At 37.3% G+C, this 20134-nt stretch overlaps 1 long non-coding RNA gene across 1 annotated transcript in view; it reads left to right on the top strand.

Annotated features, from left to right (window-relative positions):
• The window catches only part of LOC104993492, a 22895-nt gene extending 11294 nt beyond the window's left edge, over positions 1–11601 (top strand). Inside the window, exons 2-3 of the long non-coding RNA XR_825836.1 lie at positions 5120–5199; positions 10846–11601. This is a non-coding gene — a long non-coding RNA (uncharacterized LOC104993492). The remainder of the gene's footprint in view (positions 1–5119; positions 5200–10845) is intronic.
• The last annotated feature ends 8533 nt before the right edge of the window (positions 11602–20134 follow it).

The raw sequence follows: 20134 nt of genomic DNA, 5'->3' as shown, positions 1-20134 counted from the left end.
TTTTTCTGGAAATCTCTTGCTTTTTCCATGATCCAGCGGATGTTGGCAATTTGATCTCTGGTTCCTCTGCCTTTTCTAAAACCAGCTTGAACATCAGGAAGTTCATGGTTCACATATTGCTGAAGCCTGACTTGGAGAATTTTGAGCATTACTTTACTAACATGTGAGATGAGTGCAATTGTGTGGTAGTTTGAGCATTCTTTGGCATTGCCTTTCTTAGGGATTGGAATGAAAACTGACCTTTTCCAGTCCCATGGCCACTGCTGAGTTTTCCCAATTTGCTGGCATATTGAGTGCAGCACTTAAACAGCATCATCTTTTAAGATTTGAAATAGCTCAACTGGAATTCCATCACCTCCACTAGCTTTGTTCATAGTGATGCTTCCTAAGGCCTACTTGACTTCACATTCCAGGATTTCTGGCTCTAGGTGAGTAATCACACCATCATGATTATCTGGGTTGTGAAGATCTTTTTTGTACAGTTCTTCTGTGTATTCTTGCCACCTCTTCTTAATATCTTCTGCTTCTGTTAGGTCCATACCATATCTGTCCCTTATTGAGCCCATCTTTGCATGAATTGTTCCCTTGGTATCTCTAATTTTCTTGAAGGGATCTCTAATCTTTCCCATTTTATTATTTTCCTCTATTTCTTTGCACTGATCACTGAGGAAGGTTTTCTTATCTCTCCTTACTATTATTTGGAACTCTGCATTCAAATGGGTATGTCTTTCCTTTTGCATATAATTAAAGCTATGGTTTTTCCTGTAGTCATGCAGATATGAGAGTTGGACCATAGAGAAAGCTAACCAAAGAAGTAATGCCTTCAAACTGTGATGCTGGAGAAGACTCTTTAACAGTCTTTTGGACAGCAAGGAGATCAAAGCAGTCAGTGCTAAAGGAAATCAATCCTGAAGATTCATTGGAAGAACTTATGTTGAAGCTCCAATACATCAGCCACCTGATTCAAAGAGCTTATTCATTGGAGAAGACCCTGATGTTGAGAAAGATTGAAGGCAAAGGAGAAGGGGGCGGCAGAGGATGAGATGGTTAGATAGCATCACCAACTCAGAGTACATGAATTTGAGCAAACTCCAATAGATAGTGGAGAACAGAGGAGCCTGGCATGCTGCAGTCCATGGGGTTGCAGAGTTGGACACAACTTAGAAGCTGAACAGTAGCATGGTAGTTGTTGGTTGTACTACAAAACTGATGACTTTGGTAATTATTTCCCACTTAAACTTGTAGCAAGTATTAATTTTTCCTATAAATCTTCCATACTAAGAAAATACATATTTCAAAACATGTATTTGACTATACTTAGAGCAGCATGCGGAGAAGGCAATGGCACCCCACTCCAGTACTCTTGCCTGGAAAATCCCATGGATGGAGGAGCCTGGTAGGCTCCAGTCCATGGGGTTGCTAAGAGTCGGGAACGACTAAGCGACTTCACTTTCACTTTTCCCTTTCATGCATTGGAGAAGGAAATGGCAACCCACTCCAGTGTTCTTGCCTGGAGAATCCCAGGGACGGTGGAGCCTGATGGGCTGCCGTCTATGGGGTCGCACAGAGTCGGACACGACTGAAGCGACTTAGCAGCAGCAGCAGAGCAGCATGAACAGTGAAAGGAAGCAAATGGTTTCTTTCAAAGTTATAAATACCAAGACTAAGTGACCTAAATTATTTTTTTTGTCCCCCACCTCTGAGAGAGTGCTCTGTGCAGGAGAAAACAAATCTCCCTCTTTGTAAATGCCTTGACTGCCTATTTGATCAGCTAAGATAAGGAAGAGTGGGCTTACCTGGTGCCTCAGTGGTGAAGAATCTGCCTGCCAATGTAGGAGATACAGGTTCAACCCCTGATCCAGAAAGATCCCACATGCCGGGGAGCAAGTAAGTCTAGAGCACAACTAATGAGTCTGTGCTCTAGAGCCTGGGAGCCGCAACTACTGAGCCCGGTGCCTCAACTACCAAAACCTGAGTGCCCTAGAGCCCATGCTCTGCAACAAGAGAAGCCACCACAATGAGAAGCCCATGCACTATAACTGGAGACTGGCCCCACTTGCTGGAACTAGAGAAAAGCCCAAGCAGCAAAGTCCAAGCACAGCCTTGCCCCCTATACACACACACACACACACACACACACACACAGATAAAAGAGATAAGGAAAAGCAAGGACATCAAAGTTTTGTCTGATCTTTAAGTAGGTAGATGGTAAGATAGAGGTAAATGACTATAACATGAAATGTTTGCCATTATGATCCTTTCTTCTGTACAAAGAGGCCTCTGGGCATAGTTAGGAAACTGGAGAATAAAAAGTGAGAAATGGAAACCACTCTGCAAAAGCAATATAAGAACTACACCTATTATGGCCAGGAATTTACAAAAAATGTGCTTTATTTAGAAAATATTTCTCCTTAATATGAGTTGATTAATTCATTTAACAAATATTATAGATCACCTGTTATGTACTCGGTATATTTTACCTCCTGGAATTGTAGTGCTAAAATAAGGTGCCTGTCTTCACACAGTTTACTTTCCGGTGGGAAGACACTAGAAGTATAATTTATATTAAAAGTATATAGTGTAATTTCAGCTAATGACAAGTACTGTGAGACTCCAATACTTTGGCCACCTGATGTGAAGAGGTGACTCATTTGAAAAGACCCTGATGCTGGGAAGGATTGAGGGCAGGAAGAGAAGGAGGATGACAGAGGATGTGATGGTTGGATGGCATCACTGACTCAATGGACATGGGTTTGGGTGAACTCTGGGAGTTGGTGATGGACAGGGAGGCCTGGCGTGCTGCAGTTCATGGGGTTGCAAAGAGTCTGACACGACTAAGCAGCTGAACTGAGCTGATGCAGGGTGAACATGCATTCACAATAATGAGGGAGTAGACCATGGCAGAAAGAGTCCTTATCCACCATGCTGGGAAGTCAGTGTCTAAAATTAATTTTAAAAATAGCCATTTAAGAACACTGATTAGAAATATGGCTGTAAATTCGAGTAAACAAGAATTGAGGCTATTTGCCTAGTGAACAAGACTGGGAGAAGAGCAGGGAACTACTCTTTTAGTTGTAAAAGAGTTTTAGTACTATTTCTTGTTTTAGTACTATTTTTTTTTTAATTGTAGTTTATTTGCAGTGTTCTAGGTGTACAATAAAGTGATTCAATTATATATATACAATATATACATATTATATATAGCACATATTCTTTTTCAGATTCTTTTCCATATAGGTTATTACAGGATATTGAATATAGTTCTCTGTGCTATACAGTGGGTCCTTTCTGTTTATAGATAAGTTTTATATATAATCATGTATATCTGTTAATCCTAGTTTATCCCTCCCCTCTTTTTCCCTTTGGTAAACATAAGTTTGTTTTCAATGTCTATGTATATTTCTGTTTTGTAAATAAGTTCATCAGTATCGTTTTTTTAGACTCTGTAAGTAATACGTATTTATCTTTCTCTGACTTACTTCATTTGCTATGATAATCTCTAGGTCCACGCACGTTACTGCAAATGGCATTATTTCATTCTTTTTTATGGCAGTACTATGTCTTTTTAAAACTATAGACTTGTATTACTTTGGGAAAGTGTATGTACTGTTAACAAAAAACCTTCTTTGCTTCCATGCTTCCTTTTACCTACAAATAAGCCTTAAATTCCAGAGCATGCTTTTTAAAATCAAGCTCCACCTACCTTCTGATTTCATTTACCACCCCTTTCTCCCCAGCCTTACACATCCTGCACTCCAGTCACTCACTCCTTTAAGAGCATGTATTGAGCACCTACTGTGAGCAATACATATAAAAAGTATAAAAAGATGAATATGATACCTTCCTCATCCTCACTGCACTGTCTAATGGTAGAAACAGATGCATAAAAAATAAACTCACTTCAGTGAGTTTGAAGTGTGACTGAAAGTATAGACAGTGACCTATTCTATGAGAATCTAAGAGAAGTAGCAACAACTTGCCCAAGTCGGTGCCTCATTCATAGCTTCGTGCCCTTGGTGATGCTTGTTTGTGTGTTTGGGCTCTTTGTGACCATATGGAAGGACACCATGTAACCCTCTCTTACAGTTCCTACCCAACCGTTCCTCCCAGAAAAAAAGGCTTTTTCTTCCTTGCTCCCCAACCACTTTGCCCTTAACACTCTGATTCTGTTTCACTCAGGAAGTATAAGATAATAACTAAAAACTCCAATGCTGGGAGTCAAAGACTCTAGCACTTGCTGGATACATGACAGAACAAGTGACACATCCATTTAGCATCCACTTCCTTCATTTCTTAGACAAGAAAGTAAGAAGTAAGGCAAATGACGTAATAGGCTTGTGTTGAGCATTACATGAGATAACACATTTTACAACACACACATGCTTAGAACATAGTATTTATTATGATCATGTCAGTCTTCCCTGTTGGATACGGGGATTGTGTTTAATTTGACTTTTGTCACCAGTGTCTAGTCCAGAGCTTGGCACTTGGCAAGGTACATGTTTACTATGATGATATATGAAGAAAAGAAGGTATTTGCAGATTTGATGGAGAGTACTCTTGCCTGGCAAATCCCATGGATGGAGGAGCCTGATAGGCTGCAGTCCATGGGGTTGCTAGGAGCTGGACACGACTGAGTGACTTCACTTTCACTTTTCACTTTCATGCATTGGAGAAGGAAATGGCAACCCACTCCAGTGTTTTTGCCTGGAGAATCCCTGGTGGGCTGCCGTCTATGGGGTCGCACAGAGTCGGTAACGACTGAAGCTACTTAGCAGCAGCAGCATGGAAACTAAATGGGTTAAAATATAAGTAATATCTAGCTAGGCAGTGAGATTAGCCAGTACAAAACATCTGTCATTGGGAGAGAGCATGTGGAAGCCTGTCTGAAGAGAGAGGGTATGTTCTGAATTCATGGGAGATAAGGTTGGTAAGTGGGATAAAGTTGTGAGCATAAACACAAACAAAGGTGCTTACACCTGAGCTGGTAAACAGATTCTGCAGGCTCTTGAGCAAGAATAATATATCACTACCAATACCCAAGGAAGCTTGGTATATTAGTCAGCAAGAGGCAAGACTGAATTCCTGGCCTAATTTCTTGTCACGTTGTCACCCATAGAAGTCACCACACTTGGCATGGAGCTTGCTGAAGTGAAAAGAGAAGTGAAGAGCTTGCTGAGAAGCTTTTAATCTGAGAAGGTAATGAAAGGAAAGAGAGATAAGTCAATGGCTACCTATAATGAAAAACAGAGTCAAATAAAGATAAATTTGAAAAGGAGAGCAGGTTTAGAAGAAATATGGGAGACCAACATTCGTTTTTTAATTCTGCAAATACTTATTGGAAAAATACTCATTGAACTTCCATTACATGCAAAGCACTGCTGGGTACTGTAGTGAATACAGAGTTCCATCTCTTCAAGTAGAGGGAATAACACAAATCTCTGTGTACTAGAAGGAATATGATAATGCTGAAGGAGAGAGGAGAGAGAAAAGGTGGATGAAGACAACATTCTCTAGGCAGTTCTAGACCTTCTAGACAGTTCTCAAACATTTTGGTCTCAGGACCTCTCTATACTCTTAACAATTATCTAGGACCCCCAAAAGTTTTTGTGTATGTCCATTATTCATTGACATCTATACTATATTTGAAATTAAAATTTTAAAATATTTACTTATTTTAAGTAACAGTATCATTAAACACATTACATGGTAATATAAATAATATTTTACGAAAAATATATTTTCCAAAATGAAAGAGTAGTAAGAAGAGTTGCTCTGTTTTACATATTTGCAAATCCACAGATGCCTATATCCTTGTTCATGCCTCTTTATGCACATACACAAGTATATCTTTTGCATAAATTAGAAACAATTGTTGGGTCAAAGGATATGCATTTTACATTTTGATTGGTACTGCCAAACTTGATCTCCATGAAATATCTATAAGTGTGTTTACATTTCAGTGAACTATTTCATGCTCATTTCCTTGTTGGATCGTTGTTGTTGTTTTTATGTATAGAAACTTTTTATTTAGAAAGGCTGTGCTAAAATAAAAAGAAAGAAAGGCTGTGCTGAGAATGAGAGTTTCTGGCAAGCCTGAAGATATACAGTATGAAAACAGCAGGCAAACATAGGACAGGGCATACACATAAGAAAAAAGACACTGAAAGAGGCGGTGAAAGGACGCAGAGTACCAGCTTTTTCTATCACGTATTTCATAGGTCTCATGTCCTTGTTTTATCAGCCTGGGCATTAGAGTCTGGTACAGTGATCTCCAAGGTAGAGTTTGCAAGGTGACTTACTGAGGTTCAGAAAAAAAATATTAGAACTTGTATTTGTCTCTTTTTTGTCTGAAAATAGGTTAATTTTTATTCATCTGTGGAATATCACTTTCATCATTACTCAGTTGGAAGGTCAGATGGTCACATAAGGTAGTGGGTATCCACCAACACAAGCAGGAATTCCACAACTGTCACCCTCTTGTGTTTATTATTCCTTTTCAGGACATTGTGACACATTGTACAGTAGTAAAGTAAAGGAGTTACCAATCGTGACACCTAGTTTTAACTAAAGTAATCTCACAAAATGGATATTGGTACCCTGCCAAGATCCTCCTTACTGGTCATTGCATTCTTCATATGACTCTTGGCTGCTAACAGCTCATAGCTATACCCTTCTGCTTGGCAGGCTTGTTCTTAAATGATGGGAGTTACCTAATCAGGGAGATTAGAAATTACCACCAACCTCTAACCCCCAACTCCAGGTGGCCTATAGCCAATGACTCAATGATAAGGGGATATAAAAGTCTTGCCTCCCTTCTTGGAGGTGACACACACAACTCCATGGTGCCATCCATGCACTGGAGCTTTTTTGATCAAATTGAGGATAAACTTCAGGTAAACCCACATCTTTGCCGAGCCCCTTTCCCTGAGCTGTTCTGTTTCCTGCACTGCCTTACAGGTTTCATCTGACATCCCTCAGTTTCTCCAAAATTCACTGGCACAAGAATCCTTACCTCAGACTCTGCTTCTTGAGAAACTGACATGAGATAGTAAAATACTTGATGTTAAAACAGTTATGCAAAGAAGACAAGACAAAAAGATCAATAATAAAAGCAAAAACAATAACCAAAAGGAAGGACTAGATTTTTCCTCCTTTCAGGACAACCTCTTCTTATCCAAAACATGTGATAAAAATGACAGTTTTTTAATTGAGATCTAACAAGTCAGCCAAAATAATTAGAAACTCAAAGGAAGACTATTTGGGACTTCCCTGGTGGTACAACTGTACCAACTTCCAGTGCAGGGGACATGTGTCTAATCCCTGGTCTGGGAAGATTACATGTACTGTGGAGCAGCTAAGCCTGTACACCACAACTACTGAACCCCTGCTCCAGAGCCTACAAGTCTCAACTACTGAGCCTGCACTCCAGAGCTACTAAAGCCCGTGCACCCAGAGCCTGTGCTCAACAAGAGAAGCCACTGCAATGAGAGGCCCATTCACTGCAATGAAAGAATAGCCTCTGCCTGCCACAACTAGAGAAAGCCTGCACACAGCAGTGAATACCCAGTGCAACCCAAAAGAAATAATTTTAAATACAGATTTCTATCCACTTTTCTAGCAAATGAATTTTGCCTTAGTGGCCATAATGGATTGAGGTATTAGCTGATGGTAATATAAAAACACTATTTGCAAGGTATTTAAAATTGATACATCCAGAATATGAAGTTAAATCTCAACAATCTTTTGAATGATATTTAAAATTATGTGACATGTAACACTTTATACAATTGCACTAAACTAAGTGGTAAATGTTTAGATTTCTAAGTTTTCTTCTGCGGTTTCTTACCTAAAAGTGGAAGACAAAACAAGACAAAAATTGCAGTAACTAAAAAGAAATCAATTCATACACCACTGGAGAAATATATCTTTCCTGCAACAGTTAAAATAGCTAAAATAAACAATTTTTAAAGAGACAAACTAAAATAGATTATTCAGATAACATATACTAAAGTGTATATGTATAGAAAATATTGTGCAAAGTTGAAGATTCAAGTACTAAAACAAATTATGCAGTGTGGAGGGCTCCTGTTAATTTGGATGGAAGTATTTCTCATCTGATTCAGCTTATGGTGTTTGTTAAATTCTGAGTTAAGGATGAAATATAGGAAGAACTATTTCTCTTGACCCATTAAAAAAATATATTCCAGAAAGGTTATATTTTCAATAATAAATGACTTTGCTAATAAAAACAATTTTACATGGGAAAACAAAACTGATTTTCTTAGTGGAGCAACTGATTTCACCAGGATAAATTAATTCTCTGGAACCTGGTTACAGTGCTAATGACACATGTGAAATCAAATCATTAGATTTTTCATTGGTAAGTTAAATAACAGGGAAGTTGGCACCAGACTGAACTTCTGTAGGATGTCATCTATTTTAATAAAAAATAAGACAAAAAATTCAGTGTAAGGTCTTTACAGTAGTTTTTATTATCTGTAGAGTGAGCATAAAAATATTTATTACAACAAAGAAAGGTTTACTGATATTTGTGGCAGAATCCTTAAAAGAGTGGCCAAAGTGCAGATGAGTTTCACATTTTCCTTTTACTAAAAGGAAAGTTTCAAATTTCTTGTCCGTTCCTGTGCTGACAAGTGACTGTGTAAAATGCAATGTTGGCAGATATTTTGGGGGACAGAAGAAAGGAACACTTTATCTGTTCTTTCAAGGTAACAGTGACCTTTTAACAATGAATGGGAAAGTAACTGCTTATCAAAAACAAGTACAATTTGAAAACATGTTTGGCAATGTTTCTAACATTCTCTGACTTTATTGCTGAAAATGATTTGTCATCTGTAAAAATTCAAGTATGCTGATATTGGGAAACAGAACTGTCAAACTTGTTTGAAAATTTTCCAAATGAAGAGTGACAATAGATACTTAATCCATATGTCAGATACAAATATATAACATCTGACTGATATTAGGGAAGATAGATATTTCTAGTGGAATTTCAACAAAAACCTTTCCATAATTAGGATATATGTAAGAAAAAAAGAGAATACTCATTTTGTACCACTTCCTTTTAAATCTTAGTACCTTTTTAAGGTATGGTTTTTTATACGTTCAGTTCAGTTCAGTTGCTCAGTCGTGTCCGACTCTTTGCAACCCCATGGACTGCAGCACACCAGGCCTCCCTGTCCATCACCAACACCCAGGGTTTACCCAAACTCATGTTTGAACTTCCCTGGTGACTCAGACGGTAAAGCATCTGCCCGCAATGTGGGAGACCTGGGTTCAATCCCTGGGTCAGGAAGATCCCCTGGAGAAGGCAACGGCAACCCACTCTGGTACTCTTGCCTGGAAAATCCCATGGATGGAGGAACCTGGTAGGCTACAGTCCGTGGGGTCGCAAAGAGTTGGACACGACTGAGTGACTTCACTTTCTTTCTTTTCTTTCATGTCCACTGAGTCAGTGATGACATACAACCCTCTCATCCTTCTCCTCCTTGTCCCTCCTTGTTGTCCCCTTCTCCTCCTGCCCTCAGTCTTTGCCAGCATCAGGGTCTTTTCCAATAAGTCAACTCTTCGCATGAGGTAGCCAAAGTATTGGAGTTTCAGCCTCAGCATCTGTCCTTCCAATGAATACCCGGGATTGATCTCCTTTAGGATGGACTGGTTGGATCTCCTTGCAGTCCAAGGGACTCTCAAGAGTCTTCTCCAACACCACAGTTCAAAAGCATCAATTCTTCGGTGCTCAGCTTTCTTCACAGTCCAACTCTCACATCCATACATGACCATTAGAAAAACCATAGCCTTGACTAGACGGATCTTTGTTGGCAAAGTAATGTCTCTGCTTTTTAATATGCTCTCTAGGTTGGTCATAAGTTTTCTTCCAAGGAGTAAGTGTCTTTTAATTTCATGGCTGCAGTCACCATCTGCAGTGATTTTGGAGCCCAGAAAAATAAAGTCAGCCACTGTTTCCACTGTTTCCCCATCTATTTGCCACGAAGTGATGGGACCGGATGCCATGATCTTAGTTTTCTGAATATTGAGTTTTAAGCCAAATTTTCACTCTCCTCTTTCACTTTCATCAAGAGGCTCTTTAGTTCTTCTTCATTTTCTGCCATAAGGGTGGTGTCATCTGCATATCTGAGGTTATTGATATTTCTCCTGGCAATCTTGATTCCAGCTTGTGCTTCTTCCAGCATTTCTCATGATTCTGCATATAAGTTACATTATAGACATTTAAACCAGCATTTCTCGTGATTCTGCATATAAGTTACATTATAGACATTTAAACCAAGAAGTGAAATAAATTGAAAGTATTATAAAACTTTCAAGATGCTTTATATTCAAAATGTTAAACTAAGATTTTAAAAGAAATGGAATTATAATAATTATTGCTGGCAGCAAAATATTTGAGTCATTAATAAGTAAAGTAGAAATTATTTTAGAATTCTCATCTTTTAGCAATTTCAATTCCATGTATATATTGTAATACAAAGGGCATTATAATAGTATATATAATAATATTTGTATAAATATATATATAAGTACATATAATTATATAATAGTACATATAATAGTGGATAATTAAGTAAAGTTTAGCAATAGATACTTAAAAATTTTTTATAATGAATGTGCAATCAAGTTTGGTGATTGTTGGATCTGGTGAGTAATAAGTACTTCACGGACAGAATGCTCTTTAATCAAACTCTCCAGGCTGACACCATTAAGTATTTTATTTTCCATTAAGTATTTAATTGCATTTTAAAATAGATGAAAATACAAGATGTAAGAATGAAAAAATAATTTCCATTTTTTTTCTTGGCCTAACAGTTTTACACAGTGAAGTTACACAGTGTGTGGAATTCAAGCATCCTGTTTATAGCAGGAGAGCTATGTCAACAAAGCAAACATGTGAAACAGTCCTGCTGCAGAGTGGACGTGGATCTGCCTTTCTCATTGACTATCAAGAGCCAAGAGAGATGGGTCACCTTTCACTTATTAATTCTATTCAATCCCGATGTCATATTCTCACCATCTCACCAAATAGATAAATCATTCTTGCATTCACAGAGGTGAAGAGAAGACAGCAGCATCTGCCTAAAACTTCCCAAAGAATGAAAGTTTTGGCAGACATTCCTATCTTACTGGCTGAGGCAAAATGTACAAGAAAAAGAGAATTAGTTCCCTCAAAAACAGTTGAAAATCCCAAAGGCAGCTATTTACAAATTTAATATACAAGTTCAATAGCTTTCCCATAAATAGAAAAGACGCAGTTAGAAAGTAACTTCGTTAACTTACTGTGTAACTTACTGTGTAAGCAGAAACTTACACAACATTGTGAAGAATTACACTCCAATTAAAGAAAAGAAAATGAAAAGATACCATGTAATACCATTTAAGAGATTTTATACTCAGGGGAAAACCTAATTTTAGGCGAGTGTATGCTCCTCGGTTTTTGTCTCCTCACAGTTCAGCAGGAAGTAGCCAGAAAGATCTCAACGCCCCTATTCCTGAAAAATTGGGCCTCCCATCTCTTGAGGGGGGAATGTTAGGTAGGTAGAATAGGGAAAAGGAGTCCAAAATGGCGGTGGCTAAAAGACAAGGAAGGGAAAAGCCCGTGAAAATAAAACAAAGGAAGGTCAAAGAAAGGTTCGAGGACCAGAGTGAGGACTTCAGGTAGAACAGCACTCCTGGCTGAGCCCAATTTGCATAGGGCAGGCCCAGGTGGAGGAAAAAACATATAAAAGGAGGAGTCAAAGTGCTTTCTCTTGGACTCTCTCTCCTGTGTGCATGCGCACACTCTGTCTCTCTCTTTCTCCCTCCCCATGCACTCCTCCACTGTCTTCTCTTCGAGTCTTGGATTCTCCTGCTATCTTCTAAATAAAATAGAGCTGCAACACTGATTTGTCTAAGAGCTATGACACGGTTTGTTTAAGACCCGAGAGCTGTGACGTGCCAAGGGCTTTAATGTCCATTGCTCCAAATCATAGTGACGAGACAAGAACCGAGAAGCATACACTCGCCTGACACTAAGAAATGTGCTGGGCTTATTTGAAGCCAGTTGGAGGATATTGAAGATGCTTTGAGTATATTTGAGTATGATCTGAGTGAGCTTGATTGTCACGTCTTCAGGGAAGACAGCCCAGACCCCCAAGTTTAGATCAAATCATTTAATAGAGGCCCACTATGTATCTCTCCTTTAAAGCTTAAAATTGCACAATTTTACATGTGCAATTGTTTGCTTAGTCTCTCTCTCTCCTACTGGATTTAACCCCCTTGACAGAGGAGCCTGAAGGACTACAGTCCATGGGGTTGAGAGAGTCAGACACGACTTAGACACTCAACCAACCAACATGATAACAGATACAGTATTGTAGTTATATTTGTATCTCTAGTGCCTAGTAGAATTCCTGGTGGAATAGGCACTCCATAGATGTTTAAGTTAGTGTTTAATGAGTGAATGAGATGGAAAAACACTGTGCTTGGTTAGAAACACTTAATGTTGTAAAAATAGTGTTTCTATGTAAATGAATCTATACATTGAGTATAATAACAACCAGAATATCAACAGCATTATGTTTTGGAACTTGAACAAGTGTTATTAGAATGTGCCTAGATTCCGAGGATGAATGGTGTTGATGGTTGCACAACAATGTGAATATACACAACAAAACCATACACTTAAAAACAGTTAAAATGGTAAACTCTATATATAGCTTACCACAATAAAGAGACCCGACTGCCTCCCAAAATTCTTCCAGAAATATGAGAGTAGATGGAAAAAAATTTTTTAAGAACTAATAAAGGATTAGTTTTACAAGAATTTTAAACTGTTAGAGCCTCAGTACTTGAAACTCTTAGCAATCAGATAAATCAATGAAGCTGAATAAAGAATACAGAAAGAGACAAATATTTATAAGGGAATCTAGTATATGACAAAGATGACATTTCAGAATAATAAATAAAAGATGGTAGATTCAGCAATAGTTTTAGAAAAACAGTATAGCCATAAAAGAAAAGGACTGAATTTAAATTATCTCACTTCTTTAGAAAATTATAAACTTTGAAAAGGTGATTCACATTTGTGATAAAAAAATATTGAAACAGAACAAAAGTATATACATTATAAAGTGAAGATGAAGCAGGTACTCGCATATACTATTAGTGGTGCTATGAATTTATATAACCTATCTGAAGGGCAGTTTGACATCAACAAAAAAATTCACAGAAACTTTGACTTGTCAATTATACTTTGCATAAAAGCGTTAAAATGTGTCTACAAGGATAGTCACTGTATCTGTAATTTTTAAAAATCTAACAATATATTTGTAAATAGAACACTGGTTAAACTATGCTACAAGAATACAATAATATGGGATTTTTTTCCTGGTGGTCCAGTGGTTAAGAATTCTTCTTCCAGTGCTGAGGACATGAGTTCCATCCCTGGTCTGGGAACTATGACCACACATGCCACCAAGAAACTAAGCCTGCACATCACAACTGGAGAGCATGTGTATTGCAATGGAAGATCCTGCCTGCTGCAACTAATTAATTTTAGCCAAATAAATACTTTTTAAAGACGAGTACTATAATATGTAGCTATTAAAATTAGGTAGATCCTTCATACACATTTTTAAATGAAGAAACTGTACAGAACCGTATATAAAGCTCATTTTTATTTAATTGTCAAAGGGATTTTTATGCTACTGTATACATTTAAAAAAAAGTCTACAGGGTCAACAATGGTTATTTCTTTTTTTTTAACAATTGTTATTTCTGAGGAGTGAAATTATTTGACCGGGAGGAAGACTTCTATTCTTCCCTTTGTATCTGTTATATTTTAATTTTTCATGAAACTAGGAGTAAGTGTTGTAGCCATGCGTTCCGGGAAACAAACTCACTCAGAAGGACAATGCAAACAGTGGAGTGCAGTTTATTACACCGGCAGGCCCGAGGCAGGGTCTCCTCTTAGCCAAGGACCCCAACAAGTTTTTGTGAAAACCTTATATACCATAAGTGTACGTGCCCAAACCCACCTCCCCAAATTCCCTGAAACTAGTCTGAACAAAGGAAGAGAAAGATACAATCAAAGTTAACCCGTGATTCATATACCTTAAGCCTAGGTAGTTAACAGTGGACAATTATCAATAGGCCTGTGGTCATACCCCAATGAGCATAATAGAATTTATGATTCTATTTGGTGACTTAGATAATTAGGGTATTCTTTTAGGCAATGGAGAGTCTAGGTATGAGCCCTGGGGTTCTTCCATCCGGGGGGCCTGGTTTTCCAGTTGGTATATCATTTCCATAGATACTGGGCATATAGCTCAAAGTCCACAGTCCGGCCCAAGATGGAGTCCTGCTTTCAAGATGGAGCCTGTTCTGTTTCCTCCTTCATAAGTTTTATTAAGTTGTGATAAACTTAAAAAAAAAAATCAAAGTACCAAAATGGCCACTTAAAATGGCTACATTAAAATGTCTTGCACCCATTTAGAAACCTTTGCTGCAATCTCTGTTTTAGAAAAAAGCAGCCTCTAAGCTCCAAGAACAGAGTGTCTGTATTGACAGCAATAGCACATGAAAACTTGCTCTTCCAGATATTGACTGTAGGAGGAACTTATGCCTCCCTACAGCATTGTTAAAGGAAAATTAAAATGTAGTTACAAAGTCATAGAAGTAATTTATGTGTAAATTTTAAAACTTGCATCAAAAAGGGCTTTCTTTTAAATATCCAACTAATTTTTTTAAAATTAAATAGTTCATCTGAAAGCATTAGGGTGAATTTTGTTTACTTGACATTTAGGTGTAAAATAATACATTTTATAGATAATACTAAAATTTACAACTTTCTGCTGGTTAGTTTTAGGACTTTATCAAAGACAGCAAGAGTAAATCATTAATGTTAACCCTGATTATGCAAAACTCTAATACATTGTTTTAAATAACAACCAGAAATAGGGAACTTCTTTCTCTTGAAGAAAAAACTACTGTTCCTCTCTCCTGTGGTTCTACATATTACTAAATTTTGAAATATAAATGTAATTTTAATTCTAATGAGAGTACTCTCTGTAACATAAAAATACTGTGAATACTGTTCTTGAAATACCACAATACAGAAGTAGAATCTTTTTACAAAATGCCAACCTATATTATCAGAATTTATATTGAATACTTACTTGAAACATTTATATATTGAGAACCTTGAAAAATATAGCATATGTAGGTTAATAATATTCCTGACATTATTAATGATACATTAATATGTATATAATATTGGAAATCACTATCTTACTCTCCTTTGAATATGCACAGGAAGATCAGTGTAAGTCTGGCAATGAAGATTTCCAAGCTGGTGATAATACACATTAGCCTTTTATAGTTTGAATTGGTAATTATTACCAACTGGGAACTTTTCACCTTGTTGTTGATTTGCTTTAGACCTGGAAAAACATTCCTCACCTCTACTCCAATAGCAAAAGAGGTATGGATTTCTTTCCAGCTGTTTTACACTTTTATAATTATTATGGTGCTAATTTATGGGTTTTCTCCCCTGCAATGGAAATGTCTTTAAGTGAAGTATTTCAAATTTAGGATTTTATGGAAAGTTTGCATAACAGAAAATAAAATGTTAATTTCAAAATCCGGATAAACTTAAGGCAGTAGTCAGAAATTTCAGTTCAACTTACTCTTGAAGAAACTGAGTTTATTAAATACACATTATAGAATGTACTAGATGTATCTTTATATGAACTTTCATAAATGTTCTTCCTTTTTCCTTTCAAACCAAAGCATGATTTATAAGGAATATTATTTTTGAGGCAGAAGAAATTATTTTCATTTCAACAGTTTTTCAACAAAATACTGTCAATTTAAATGCTGACGAATGTCAATTTGAAACATGGTCATTAATGCTATTGCATGATTATTAATAAACATTAGTGATATGAGATTTTTTCATTGCACTAATTGAAATGTAGATTAATAGAGGATAATAATGCACCTGCATTTGTTTGGTAGCAATGAATTCAAAATTTGGAAAACTTTTCAATGAATTACAAAGATGCTGAATATATGAATTTAAAACAATCATAAACATGATCAGTCATTTCAAGGTAACATGATAATTCTGAAGCACAGATTGTTTAGAGATTTGTATATTTACGAGATAAACTAAGGACAAAGTTCAGAAGGAGAAACAAAGACGTCACTCTTAAGGTTATTGGTAAAAAATGCTTTGAGGGCTTCCCTGATGGCTCAGAGATTAAGGATCTGCCTGCCAATGCAAGAGACACGAGTTTGATCCCTGGTCTGGGAAGATCCCACATGCTGCAGAGCAACTAAGCCTGTGCACCACAACTATTGAGCCTGTGCTCTAAAGCCTGGGAGCTGCAATGATTGAACCTCAACACTGCAATTACTGAAGCCCGTGCAGCCTGGAGCCCACGTCTGCAACAAGAGAAGCCATCACAATGAGAGTCCTCTGCACCACAACTAGAGAGGCTTGCCACAACTAGAGAAAAGCTCGAGCAGCAACAAAGACCCAGTACAGTCAAAAATAAATAAATAAAATTAGTTTTAAAATGCTTTGAAACTGATGATGCAGATATCCATTAAACTCATACTATAAGTTTTGCTATAAACGAAATTAGTAAAGGGCATTTGCAATTTTTTATTAAAAAAAAACCACTGAAAATAAATCTTCTTGGCCAGTTTTTACAAATATGAATCACACAATTATTGCTCTAAATGGTGGGGTTTGGTCTTAGACCTTCCCTGGCATATACAGGGCTGGAAAATGTGAGGCTGCCACTTCAAGCCTCATGCCCATAGTACAGATTGACCAGTGGAGGTAATCAGGACCAAACCACAGTAAGAAAGTAAGAGAGGGCCTTGAGTAGTGAGCACAAGTTCAGCGGAGTCAACACTGCCTATAAATACTGGCTAGATAATCGATTTTCTGACACTGGGTTGATATTATACAAAGAAGCCAGGTTTTAATTACCTTAGGAAAGACCTTCAATAATTACAAGGCAGAACTCAGAAGGAGAAGCACACTTTATAGAAGAAGGGATCTTTTTAAAGGATCTTATTATTTTGAAATGCAGTATAAAATTATACTATTATGTAATATATGTAACAGCAATATAATAGATATACAAATAAACTGTTGTAAAAAAAAAAAAAAAAAAGGGAAGGGAAAGGTGGCCCCGTTCAACCCCTTTGGCAGGGAACTGGGATCTCACATGCTGCAGGGTAACTAAGCCCAGGCGCCACAGCTCCTGAGCCCACACGCCACAGCTAGGGATTCGTGTGCTGCAACAAAAGATCCCACGTACCACAAGTAAGACTCAGGGCAGCTAAACAAAAACAAAACGAAACAAAAAACCTGCCACATCCTCTTCCACACAGAATATACCAAACTTTTTAAAAAAGGTGAAGGAGGGGAGGTGGGGAGAATTTTTGCAGGGCACATGTTACATATGGGTAGTGAGGCAAAAATTCAATAAAGAGCACGTTCTTCATAGACAAATAGGTCAAAAATGACTGTATGTAGTTTTGAGGTGTTAGGAATTGGCTCTAGGTACCTGAGACTTCTACTTAAGCTCCAGGGAGTTTAAGGAGAGACACTTCTCCCACTTGTAAGATCACTGGTACCCAGTGTGAGTGAGCATCTTTTCTTCAGTTCTGAGCTTTCTTACTATATCACGGCTGGCCAATAGACCATAATATCCTTAAAAGACTTTCAGTTGACTCTAGCCCCTAGAAAGGGTTTGGCAGTACAGAATCTAGGTCAAGCCCACCAAGTAGATTAGTAACTTAATAACTATGTGTCTTATTTAAGAAGAAAGTGCCATTATAATACAATAACTCAAGTGTGCAACCAAGTTACCTTTTGAGCTTGTTAAACAAATGGCTGGGTTCAGGCTCCCAGCTTTTTTGATTTGGTAAGTCTGAGATGGGGCCTGGGATTTTGCATTTGTAACAAGTTGCCCCGTGATGTCGAAACTACTGGTCAGGGCATTGCACACTGAGAAAGCACTGTTCCAGGTGGTTTAGCTAATACCCTTGACATGGTTCCCTCGTGTCTCTTTGTTTGACAAATGTGAGATAAAATCTAGATTAATGGTACTAATCTTACTGCTTAAGATCAGGTGCTACAAAGTCATTTGATGGATATCCTTAGCTTTAGGTTTTGTGTTGATTCAGATGCAGTCTAATCTTAGATTTAATGTAGATTTAAAAACTATATATAATAAAATCAGTTCTAGCATGTAGTCCCTAACAATTTCACAAATCAAAAAACCTCAGAAATATACTTACTGCCTCATTCCTTAATCCCCCCAACTCACTATAATTTGACCACTAACCTTATCACATATAGTATTTAATTTGCTTTCTTAAATGTTAAACAAGAAACCCATGGGTTTTCTTTACCCTGATCCTGAATCCTTCCACTAGCATTTGACACTGTGGATCTCTTTGTTTTTCTGGGAACGCTCTCCTCCCTTTTTAGTGTCCTTTTCATTGACTTCTCATCTTCCACCCCTCCTCTCCTTTGCCATTTGCAGACATCAGTAATTGACTGTAGCACTCCTATCAAGAACTTTCCTCATAGCTCAGTTGGTAAAGAATCTGCCTGCAATGCAGGAGACCCAGGTTCAATTCGGGTTGGGAAGATCCCTTGGAGAAGGGAATGGCTACCCACTTCAGTATTCTTGCCTGGAGAATCCCACGGGCAGAGGAGGCCGGCAGGCTACAGTCCATGGGGTCGCAAAGAGTCGGACATGACTTAGCGACTAAACCAAGCAAATCCTATCAAAAGAATTTGAATAATTCTTCACAACACAGCCCATAAACACTCTTAGTTGATGGGTTTTTGTCCTTGAGGTGAAACGTGTTGTGAAGACTCCCTCCAGAAGCAGATTTTAACCTCTAATTTTCTTAAATTAATCTTACTTGTTTACATCAATATACCGTTATTAAATATAAAATGAATACAAATACCAATAAATATCTTCAGTATTGGACTTTTTTTTTTTTTTTACATTTTAATACATACAAATACCAATAAATATCTTTAGTATTGGACTTTTTAACATTTTAGTATAAGTTGTTGAAGACCTGTACAGGCAGGGAGCCAACAGAGATGAATAAGGTGACAAAAGATCAAACTGAAAATTATTTGCAGAGGTAATCGTAAGGGTCTCATTCTATCTTCTTTTAATCCCATGCTGATTTCTGAGATAAAAGAGAATGTTAAATCTAACTAGACTGGGACAGAGAATACAATCTGGATGATAAAGCAGAAACTTTCTCTTAGAATCTGAGCTACTAAAAGAAACAAGCTTTCTTTATGTTTGAAAATTACTTTGTGTACAAGGGCACTTTAAATCTCAGTGGGAAAAGGAAATAGAAATGCTGTCAGGAAAAAGGACAGGATATCGTCTTATTTATTCATTTCTTGTTGGCTCTCTGCCTATTCACAGTCACATGCAATGACAAAAAAATACAGACACATGCAAGAATCTTTAGAATAGCATTGTTATAGCAAAAGAACAATCGGAAAGTCCGTCAAAAGGGTAGTCTTTAAGTAAACTGTGATAGACGTATGTAATTATACCATGCAGCAGTATAGTTTAAAAAGGCAGATCCATTCAGTCATTCATAGGACCAATATTAAGTCTCTACTAATCCTAGGTGCTGAGAATAATGCGGAGAATATGATAGAGGGTCTCTGCCCTCATGGAGCTTCCAGGCTAGTGAAATTTTTTTTTTTTGCAGATTATATATCATATGGGTTATTACAAGATATTGAATATAATTTCCTGTGCTATACAGTAAATCCTTGTTGCTTTTTTATTTTATGTATAATAGTTAATATCTGTTAACATCATACTCCAAATTTGTCCCTCTCTTCCTCCCTATCCCATTTTGTAACCATAAGTTTGCTTTCTGTACAGAAATAAACTCTCAGACAATGGACATATGTTTTTAATTCTATTGGGTAAATACCCAAGAGTGAAATTGTGGGACCTTATAATAACTCTGCTTATATTTTGAAGAAGTGCCAAACTGTTTTCCAAAGTCACTGCAACATTTTACATTCCCATCAGCAATG

This window comes from Bison bison, unplaced genomic scaffold (assembly GCF_000754665.1).
Source record: "Bison bison bison isolate TAMUID 2011002044 unplaced genomic scaffold, Bison_UMD1.0 scf7180017864239, whole genome shotgun sequence".
Taxonomy (NCBI): domain Eukaryota; kingdom Metazoa; phylum Chordata; class Mammalia; order Artiodactyla; family Bovidae; genus Bison; species Bison bison.
This window is presented reverse-complemented; position numbering and strand designations above follow the sequence as displayed.